A 9,627-nucleotide genomic window follows, 5' to 3' on the forward strand; every position below is an offset into this window, starting at 1 on the left:
CGTATATGCAATTTGAGGTAGACGAAAGTTGCCGCGATCCGCTAATGATTATATTACTCATAAAGGGTCATTTCGATATACGAAAATTCCAGAAGGCATTGCGCCGGCACCGGCCGACGTACAAAAAAAATGGATGAATGTCTAGCGGGAATCGATTGTACATGTGATTTTTGGATAATATTTATGTAACGGGTCGCACCAAAAAAAAAAACATGTGCAAAATTTCGAATCGGTATGTGCACGTTTGCAAGAGTGCGATCTGAGAGTAAACAAAGAAAAGTGTAAATTTATGCAAGAGAGACTCAAAGTCCTCGGATATGTCATTGATAAAACTGGACTACACAAGTCAAAATCAAAAGTCGACGCGATGATAAATGCGCCACAGCCGACGAACGCGAAAGAATTAGTTTTGTTCCTAAGATTGATAAATTTCTGATAAATGCGAGATTTTTGGAAAATCGATCAGAAAAACTAAAACCACTTTACGACCTAGCAAACCAGCAGGAATTCGCGTGGAATGCCAAGTGCGAAGACGCACTTTCAATTGGGTGAAAAATGAACTGATATCGCCGAGAGTATTAGCGTATTACGATCCGAACAAACAGATTGTGCTAGCGTGCTATGCGTCGCAGTACGGATTATCCGCGATACTATCACATAAATATAAAGACGGTACAGAAAGGCCGATAGCGTATGCTTCACATACGATACTCTAAAACGAGTTGAGTAGAACGATTCTGGACAAAGAAGCGATGGTTATAGTATTCGGGTTCAAACGTTTTCGAGATTTCGTATTTGGCAAAGAAATAATTTTGCAAACAGACAATCAGACTTGTAAATTAATTTTGGAGCCGCAAAAGAAAATTCCGCAGACAGCCGACAACAGATTTCAACGTTGGGCATACTACTTATCGGGGCATACTACTTATCGGGGTTTCGATACCAAGTCGAACATGTTGGCTCGGCAGCGAACGCGAATTGCGACGCTTTGTCGCGACTCCCAATAAAAGACGACGTTGATTTATCCGATCTCGAAACTGAATTTTCAAACTTTTTTAACAAAGGTATTAAAATGTTTGCATGCGAAAGCTTGCGAGACAAAACAACGAGTAAAGTAATAAAATATACGCAAAGCGAATGGCCAAGTTTAAACAAACTCTCGGATGAGTTGAAGCCGTATCACAGAAAAAGACTTGAGTTATCGGTGGATAAAAATTGTTTGTTTTGGGACCTACGAGCCGTTATACCAAATAATATGCGACCGTTAATTTTGCGAGAATTACACGCATCGCATCGCTAGGCATTGTAAAAATCAGAATGTTTGCACGCTCCTACGTGTCTGGTGACCAGAAATCGACCGCGACATTGAATTTACAGTAAACAGCTGTAACGTTTGCATAGAAAAGAAAAATCCACCAAAAACTCGGCCAACTACATGGCCATGGCCAGATTGCGCATGGAGCCGTATACATTGTGATTTCTTAGGACCTCTATACGGAAATCTGTATCTTGTAGTCATAGATGCTCACTCAAAGTGGGTAAAAGTTGATAATTTTAAAAATAATACCAAGGCGTACAGACTGATGGAAGAATTTAGAACCTATTCGCGAGATATGGATTACCTCTACACGTGGTAAGCGACGGCGGACCGCAGTTCCGCAGCAACGAATTTCTAGATTTTTTTAAAACAAAACGGTGTCAATCATGGTTTCACGCCACCGTATCATTCCGCGACGAACGGGGCAGCCGAGAACTTTGGCATCTTCAAAGACTAGGTGATTAAAATCGTAAAAGGAGGAGAGTCGGTCGATACGGCTATAAACAAATTCTTATTCAAAGTATAGAACACTGCACGACGGGAAAAAGCTCTTATCAATTAATGTTCAAAAGCGACATGCGTACACGGTTCGACATGCTTAACGTGTTTGCAAAAGTACAGAAAAGCCAGCGTGCGCAGATAGTTGCGCGCGCGCGCGAGCGGCGGAACGCGTCAACTAGATGTAAGAGAGGGCGATGAGGTGTATGTAAACGATTATAGAGCGCATTCGGAGAAAAGATGTATAAGGTGAAATTGTGAGGCAGACTTTGCCGTCTACCTTTGTTGTGCGCGACGCCAGTAACGAAACGCATAAGCGCTAAGCGTCATAAAAGTCAGGCCGCAGGGTGAAGTGATCCGCGCATTTTCTTGGGCCCAACGAACCTACGGCTTCAACCCGAGTTTAGAACACCGCGGACATACAAGAAGAAGAAGAAGAAGAAGAAGCCATAAAAGTCAGATAGCTGAAGGCGCAAACACCGGTAAAAAGTTACGTCGTTCTCCGCGGTGGAATCTAAACTAAAAAAGGGCGGAAGAATTGTGGTGTCTGCGAATATGGATGTGCGCGCGCACACCATAGGCGTGTATATGAGTGCAAAGGTGTGAGTGCGCCGACGGGCCCAATCTAGTGAGCGTCGATAGAGCGCGGGCAATTACGCTACGGGTGGCTCGTGAACGAGCATCTCCACATGCGATCGGCGGCTTTCGGCCTGATATTGTAAATCTGTGTTGTAAAGTATTGTCCCAGGTGAATACCGGTGTGCTTACTCACTTTTCAAACACCACATAAACAATATTATCAACAAAAAATGCAATTCTTTTTATTTTTTCTCAAATATCTTGAAAATTAAGTAAGATAAGGTAACTAGCTATACATATTTTTTTTGTAGAGCATATAATTATCTACAATAATGATTTGAACAATATTTATCGTAAAGTCAGTCGTTTAGCTTGCACGCACCGTCAAACTCTGAGACTTGGATCCCAAAACCTTCAATTTCGTTAATTTTTTAATGTTGCGACAGTAATTTTTGCCCGTCATTTAAAATGGAATTAAAAATTCCTAAAAAAATTACACATTATCTGAAAACTACAAGGAATACTTTTCATAGTGCAACCAATTTTTTAGACTTTTTTTTCTTTAGTTTGTAGCTATGTAAGCAAAAAATTTTGACTTTTTGGAATAGTCTTAGTTTTTCGCTGATTTCAGGCTTTATATTTGATACGAATTTCGGAATTTTATTATAGTGTTACGCCCGTGTTGTACGACCATGCCGTGCGCTCATGCGCCCCGTAGCAAAATAGTCGCGAATCGTTCTTAGCGACGGCTGTTTACTAATTACGACTGTCAGATTTGGCTTTGGAATTCCGTCTCGTTAGGACGTGTTTGCCCGAGCTTCCTCTGTATCGAGCTTACGAATAAACGAGTTTTTTTTTTCCAAAACTGTGACGATTTCCTTTGAGTGAGTGCCGGAATACGCGTCGCGCGTGAGTGAGTGCGAGAGAGTGTTGTGGACGCGCGACGAGCGTAACAATATGCATCTAGCTTGTTGCGGACGAAATTTGCAACAAAAAAGGACCCTTGTATTTTTTTCGTACGACAAACGCTGATTTATTTATTGACGCGCAAAGTTGGCCAATATTGCTCACAATATTGCACGAAAAAAATACAAGAGTCTTTTTTTTATTGCAAATTTTGTCCGCAACAAGGTGCATATGATAAAATTCATCTCAAATGAATTTTAAGGCCTGAAAACAGCTTACATATATGTAGCTACAAACTAGAGAAAAATAGTCCAAAAAATCGGTTGCACCATGAAAAGTATTCTTTGCAGTTCTCAGAATATGTGTGATTTTTGGGGGATTTTTAATTTTATTTTAAATGACGGAAAAAAATAATGGACGCAAAATAAAAAAAACGACAAAATTGAGAGTTTTCGGGATCCGAGTCTCGGAGTTTGACGGCGCGTGCAAGCAAACTGACGCCGACGACTGACTTGCCGATAAATGTTGTTCAAATCATTATTGTAGATAATTTTACGCTCTACAAAAAAGGTACGTATAGTTGTTTACTTTATCTTGCTTAATTTTCGAGATGATTAAGAAAAAAAAATAAAAAATTGCGTTTTTTATTGATAATATTGTTGATTTCTTTTTATGCCCCGTTAATTTTGCAAAGCAAAATAAATCCTACTTGTAGTACCTCAAATCGATCCTTGTTTGGCGAGCGGAGCGGGCGGTTGGCCCGGAGTTGAGAGGGCGAGTTACGAGGTGTTTTTCGGCAGAAAAAAGGTCGGGGGGATGGAGTAGTGTGGTGGAGGTGGTACGGAGGAGGACGAGAAAGTGGAGGAGGCTCCGAGGAAGGTGCGGCTGGAGAATGGAGACTGAAAACGTCAAAGCAAGATTTGGAGGTTAGGATGCGTGGAGAAGGTAGGTGAGGAAGGGTCAGGGACGTGAGAGGTGAGAGAGCGGCGGAAGGCGCGCGGCTGAAGCAGATGTGGATGGTGAGACCGAGACGGCGCTGGGTGTCGGACGCCGAACGGGTTGGCACCAATGCGGGACGTCGAGGCTGGTATCGGCGGAGCGCGCATGACTACGCATGGAAAGGAGGAAAGCTGAAGAGGAGGTGCAAGGGGGGTGGAGTAAGGGAGAAACGGTGGAGGAAAGGGGAGAAAAGTGCAACTCGAACCGGAAGGAAAAAAGTAGCTGATGAGTGACTGCAGGCCGGGGGCGAGAGAAAAAGGCTGCTGATGACGCGGGGAGGAGCAGGAGAGAGGGGACGGAGGAGAGATGAGGGAGGAAAAAAGGACGGGGTTTAGCGGTGGAAGAACGACGGACGGGGGGTGATTGAGGGGAAAAAGACCGGGGTTAAGAGTCAGAGATTGAGGAATTGATAAGGGTGGACAGAGCGGGGGAAGATGAGAAGGAGACCGGGGAGTAGATGAAAGAGTTTTATGCAGCGGGAGCTGGGGTCCGAGGTAGCGATGGCAGCGAAGAATGACAGGACAGTATGGGGGGAGGACCGAGACGGTGCCGGGTGCCAGATGCCGTAGGGGGTGGCACTGCGGCGGGACGTTGAAGCGACGGATAAAGAGGAGAAGGGTAAATTGCGGAGAAAGCTGCGTGTTGAAACGAGTAGGAGAGTACAGGGGAGGGAGAAGGGAGGGGCGGGAACCGAGAAGGAGATAAAATGAGAAAAAAGTGAGGGGGACAGGGAGGAGGTAACCCCTAGGTTAATAGAGGCAGGAGTGATGAGGAGGCGGGGAGCGGAGGAGCTGGAGGGTAAAATTTGTGTTAAATTTGTTAGAGGGCGAGGAGGGGAGGGAGGAAAAGAGTGTAAAGGGCCGTAGGGTCAGGTCGCATTAGGAAGGGGTATATTTTTTGTAAAGGGTTGGGTACGTTCCTGAAAAACGCCAAATGTAATTTAAGTGTATAAGAGAGAAAGAGTTGCGTTGTAAAAGGTTTGGGATCGTTCCTTAAAAAAAAAAAAAAAAAACACCTTTCAAACCCCCCTGCGGGGAAAAGAAATAAAGTTTATCCATCCATCTATTTATATCTTGTACCTCAAATCAAGGCGATTCATGGTAGTTGCAATCTGGGAAGATTAATTGGAAGGTTTAACCCCCTAAATTTGTCTAATATGACTGGCCTATTATGCCATTTACAACTTTAACATGGTATCTGATTGATGTATTATATTCAATAGAACAAATTAATAATTCAAGATGTGTAATTGGTAATGCGAATACGTATTTAAAAATAATGTTTTGGGATGAAAATTTCAAGGATTACAATTAAAACTTTTATGTGTATAACAATTAAAACTATTATGCTTTCTTTACTTTTACAATTCTATTCTTTGCTTTAACAAAGATTATAATTTTAAAATATTTAACTGAATAAAGTTGTAAATAACATGTGATCTAATAAGAAGAAGTGAAATATATATCCATAAAATATTATTTTTTTACTTGTCCCGACACCGTGATATTTTAAATATTAATTATAAACAAATGGAATAAACAATAATTATCTTTCTGAGAATCTTTTTTATAAAATACACAAAATTTAAAAATTTTTAAGAAATCGGATATTTACCTAAATTTTTGTTGAATGAGCAAATTAGTAATTAGTTGCAAAAAATTACCAATTACGTAAAAAATAATAATATTTAGGTAATAGTTAAGTACGCATTACTCACAAAATTGGTAATTTGTCAGAGAAAAATTTCTAGTTGGGCGAAAATTAGTATTTAGATGGAAATAAATTAATCAATTTTTTTTGCAAATTGGTAATTGGTAGAAATAAATTCTTTATTATTAAAATAATTAATAGTTTTTTAAAAATATAAATTACTTTTGTCTTTTGATTTTAAAAGTTGATAATTAGTTTAATATAAATAATTTAATTATTGCATTAAAAAGATGGTTAAAAATAATAATGTTAACCATTACAAAAATATTTCACCGCTTTTACACCTCATATAGATTTTGTGTCCGTTTCTTGCACTCTCAAGCACGCGCAGTCTACTGCGAAAGAACATGATGAGTATACGCGAGTATGCGTACGAGTATTTTTTAGTAGATTGTCCATTTTTAATACTCGTTTTTCAATCGATGAGTGACAACACGTTAATACGTTTTTTTTTTACTCACAAGGATGAGGACAAAGTAGGTTGTCCGTTTTCAACACTCTTTTTTATTTTCAGTTGATGAGTGACAATACGTTAGTACGTTTTTTTTTTACTCACAAGAAAATATCCGCGGATTTCGCCCGATTTTAATCCTTATGGTACATACATGGGGATTTCGAGTCGGCTAGATTTCAAAATTTCTTATAAATTCTGAAAGACTCTTACTCCTCATCTCCTCCTTATCTCTAAATTTAAGTACATTTATTCTACAAACTTGACACTTTTTCAAAGTGTACCGTAAGGGTTAAATGTTTTAGTACTTGCTATATTCATCCTTCACCAATAGATGAGTGGTACGATGTAATATTCAAATATTCGCGAGAAATTTGCATTGAACGTTAAAAGTGCAATATCCCGTGTAGAAATTTGTTAGGGATGGCCTTACATACACAAGGCCCCGATCATTAGTTGTTGGGGTTTCCTTAAGAAAGGTTTTTTTATTTTTATCTAATAAGGCCCTTATTGTAAGGATTTGATAAGAATGTTTGAACTTGAAATATATTTACAAACACAAAATTTCGTAATAACCCGGCATTGGTTTCTGACATTCACCCGACATTAAGAAATATTATTCAAAATTTTATTACTCTTCTTAAACTGAATTTGTTTCTTGAGATAATTTTTGAAAAATTATATATTTGCGCTGGTTATGACATGTGTGGATTATATAAAACACTTTTATCAAATTAAAAAGTAGTCTACCACGTAAGGCAGTTGGCTCACGATCCAGAGGTCCCGAGTTCAAATCCCACCAAGGTAAGTGTGTTTTATATGTGTTTTTAAATACGAGAAAATATTTATAATCATAGACTGCATATCTTAAGAAACAAATTTAGTTGAAAATAGTAATAAAATTTCAAAATAAATGATTTTTTTTCATGTCGGGTGAATCAGTCGGAAATCAGTGTCGGCTCGATACTGGCACGTAGCATTGGACCAATGTCGCACACAGGACGTATTTACCACTCAAAAATACTCTTAAGAATACGTTATTACCACTCGGATATACTCGTACGCAATCCGCTTTAACCACTCGTTTTTAAGCAAAACCCTGACCCTTTTGCACCCAAAAAACGGGTGGTGCTCATTGAACCAAATGCACGTTTTTACTATTCAAACTGACCGTTCTCGCGGGCCAAAAACGGTCCAAAAACGGTGAAAAATTTTTATTAAGGAATGTTGAATGTATATATATATATATGTATAAACAACTTTATATTTTTTACAAGTATACATACATATATGTGTATTTATATCTGTTGTGACGTTGCACCGTGTGCACGTCACAGTCTTGGCCACTCGAACCTTAATATTGCGCGCGTACTGCCTAGTGACTAGTTGATAGTTTTCAGGAAGAAGCGGCCGGAAGGCCAAGTTGAAGCCGCGGGAGTGATGCCGGCACTGTTGGGTCGATCGCGAGCGTGGACGGACGTCCGGCGAGGACCTCTCCGTTGCGCCGAGAATAAGCGAGGGCGGCGGCCCTAGGAGTTGTATTAAGAAGGAAAAAAGGACGATGTAAACGACCAGCAATCCCGGACAATCAGGTATCGGGGAACAGCGGGGCGGATTACCGGGCGAGTACCGTTCCGCGTTAGTTTTGAGAGAGACGCGTAGGTTTGTTTGAGAGTTTCCGTATATACCTACGCGCCATTGCCGTGAATCCCTTGCCGGGATTATCGCCTTTTCGTTTCGTTTCTACGGGTAAGACATGGCCCGCCCGCTGACTCTTTGTAAGAACAGTAAAGGGCGTCCGTTTCTTCCCGACTCGACCGGTGTGGTATGAGATTTTGCGTGTAATCCAGTAACGACAAACGACCGCGTGGCACCGGCCCCGCGTCACGATGGTGGTGCGTGTTGCGTGATAAAACCTCGCGGATCGGCTCAACAGTCCGTTAGAGTAAAAGTATTCCGTATTCCGTATTAGTTTTGCGTCTATCGATTTGCGTACCGTATAAGATATCGGCGTTCCCGTTTGTGTTAGTTTTGAGTATTTTGTGATCAGAGTCGTGCGTGCTTTCCACGCGTACGGTCATTCTGGGGCGTGCCGGCTTCCTGATACGTTAATTATCGCGCCCGATACGAAAAGTGTGAGGCGTCGGGGTAACGGATCTGGAGTGAGCCTTTCCGGATAATGTGACCGAAAAACGGCCGCAATTACCGTTCAGAGAGTTGGAGTATCAAGTACTCTGGCTGAAAGTATTGCGCGCCCCGGGGTGAGTCGGGCGTGAGTAACACGTGCTTGCGGCTTGAACCGTACAGGGAGGCTTCGCGTTCCTCGCGCGCCCGGTATTTGGCGTACGTATTTAGCGACCTTGGTCATTTTTCGAGTATCGTTCATTCTGCGAGAAACATTTATTTTGCGCGTATCGATCTTTTCGCGAGAAATATTCCGTTTCCGGGCATTGTTCATTGTGCGACCTATATTCCGTCTCCGAGTTTTCCATTTCGCGCGTATCGTCATTTCGGGGATATTAATCTGCGGCGTATGGTAATTGCGAATCTTCTGGCCTTACGTGTATTAATGTTCCGGCGAATAATATTTATTCGAGCCACCTTGAGCGGACCCGCGTTGAAGGAGCGCGTGATCAAAACGCGACTCCCGCGGAATAAATATTGTCCCGCCTTCCGCGTCGCTAGCCCTAACGCGTAAACAGGCTGAAGATTCTCGAGGCGTATAACCCCCGAGCCTTGAACTTGTAGCAATTGTCTAGCTATACAATATATTATCGCTTTTCTTAGTCTATCGCCTTTGAATTATTTTACGTGTGTCTCGTCCTCGCCTATAACCACTGTCAACGTCTCGTAAAGTTGTGCGGTCCTTGAACCCCGACCCTCTACCGCTGATTGAGCAGCCGTCGCGAGCTACACGAGTACAAGTATCCGATTTGGAGTCTTTGGAGTTGAGAGTATTTGGAGCTAAACAAGTCTTGAGAGGATTTCGAGTTTGTTGGAGCATTTAGAAAAGTTATAGTGGGTTTTCGCGTATTTAGAGTAAAAAAGGTGGTGTGGCCTTCTCCACACCTGGCGCCCAACATTTTTGGAGGTTGTATTTGGCTCTGCTACTCGCTCAACATGATTGTGACGCGGTATATCGGTGCGGTCGCGCATAACGGCCTCG

The sequence above is a fragment of the Temnothorax longispinosus genome, chromosome 6, assembly GCF_030848805.1.
Source record: "Temnothorax longispinosus isolate EJ_2023e chromosome 6, Tlon_JGU_v1, whole genome shotgun sequence".
In the NCBI taxonomy this organism is placed as follows: Eukaryota; Metazoa; Arthropoda; class Insecta; order Hymenoptera; family Formicidae; genus Temnothorax; species Temnothorax longispinosus.